Genomic DNA, 1,786 nt, shown 5'->3' with positions numbered 1-1,786 from the left:
TACCTTAACTGTCATCATAGAACCTTCGTCCAACAACTGATGGAAGCAGCTACAGAGATCCACAGCGAAGCACTGGGCCCAGCTTCCAGAGACTAGTTCAAGAGAGGGAGGAGTGATAATATGAGCAAAGGTGTCAAGACTATGATGGTGATACCCACAAGAACAGATGACCTGAGCTAGTGAGAGCTCACTGACTCTGGATTGATAGCGGGGGAACCTAAATAGGACCAAACTAGGACCACTGAATGTGGGGGACAGTTGTGAGGCTTGGGCAGTCTGTGGAAACACTAGCAGTGGGGCCAGGATTTATCACTAACCACCCTCTTTACCGACTGTCATGCTCTTAGCCAAGACAGGCACTGCTGGCCTTTCTGTTGGTGGCTGCTGCCCTCTGCTGGCAACCTTGGGCTCTGCACCCAGCAAGCATAAACCTAGATCCTGGAGGCAAATGATGCTGCAAACAGAAGCCACACATTTCCTGAAACTCTGTGGGCCATAAGTACCAAAAGGACCTTGTGAACCAAACTCCAGGTTGGTCCACATGCTCCCCTCAGTCCCCAAGACACAAGGCATAACTGTGCAGCCAGTCTTGACTTGGGCCCCTTCTTCTTCAGGGCTCTTTCGTTCTAAGCCCTTGAGTGCTCAGGCCTAGATGGTCCTCTGAAGCAAGCCATGTAGATCTCCCAACCCAGTGCCTCATCTTCATCACATCTACAGAATCTTTTCCACCCCGCATGCCTTCATGGCCTCTGTCCAGGGGCCAGGACTAAGCCTGGGTGTCAAGGGTCTGAGATTAGGATGCAGGTATCTAAACCAGGTGGTGATGGCACCCACTTTTACTCCCAGCACTCAGGAGGCAGAGGCAGGAGGATAGTGAGTTCAAGGCCAGCCTAGCCTACAGAACTAGTTTCAGGACAGCCAAGGCTACACAAAGAAACCCTGTTTCAAAAAACAAACAAAAATATATAGACTCTAGGAGAAGGTTTCCACCACACTGCTCTTTCTCTGCAATGGAGGCAACACCTTCTTTAAAACTCTCTCTCTTCTCCCAAAGCTACAGAGAAACACTGTCTCAGAAAACAAAACACACACACACACACACACAAAAAAAAAAAAACCCTTCTCTCTCTCTCTCTCTCTCTCTCTCTCTCTCTCTCTCTGACATGGCAGGTGCCTACCTTTAATCCCAACATTCCAAAGGCAGAGGCAGGTGAATCTTTGTGAGTGCAGGCCAGCCAGAGGTACATAATGAGACCATGTCTCAAAAAAAAAAAAAAAAAGGCAAGAAACCTCGGAGAGCTGAGGAGAGCCCAGCAGCCAGCATTAGTGGATCAGGGAGAGAAGAGGAAAGAAACTTAGAGATGCAGACACTCCTAGAGAAAGGAAGGCCAGAGTTCTGACTGTTGTCAGCACAAACAAGGGGTGAGTTTACTGCCATGAAACCAGTGAGAAGTGCTGAAGCCTTTCCTCTCTCCTCCTTCCTCTTCCTCTCTCTTTACTCTCCTCTTCTTCCTCTTCCTCTCCTTCCTCTTCCTCTCTCCTTCCTCTTTCTCCCCCTCCTTTCTTCCCCTCCGTCCTCTTCTTCTTCCTCTCCTTCTTCTTCCTCTCCTCCTCCTCCTCCTTCTTCCTCTTTCCTTCCTCATCCTCTTTCCTTCTTCTTTCCCCCTCTCCTTCCTCTCATTTTTGTTCTCTCCTTCCTCTTCCTTTCCTTCCTCCTCCGTTCCTTTCTCTTCCTCTCTCCTTCCTCTTCCTCTTTCTCTCCTTCCTCTTCCCTTTCTCCTCTCTT

The sequence above is a fragment of the Microtus ochrogaster genome, chromosome 8, assembly GCF_000317375.1.
Source record: "Microtus ochrogaster isolate Prairie Vole_2 chromosome 8, MicOch1.0, whole genome shotgun sequence".
Classification (NCBI taxonomy): domain Eukaryota; kingdom Metazoa; phylum Chordata; class Mammalia; order Rodentia; family Cricetidae; genus Microtus; species Microtus ochrogaster.
The sequence above is the reverse complement of the archived record's forward strand: the minus strand, read 5'-3'. Positions refer to the sequence as shown.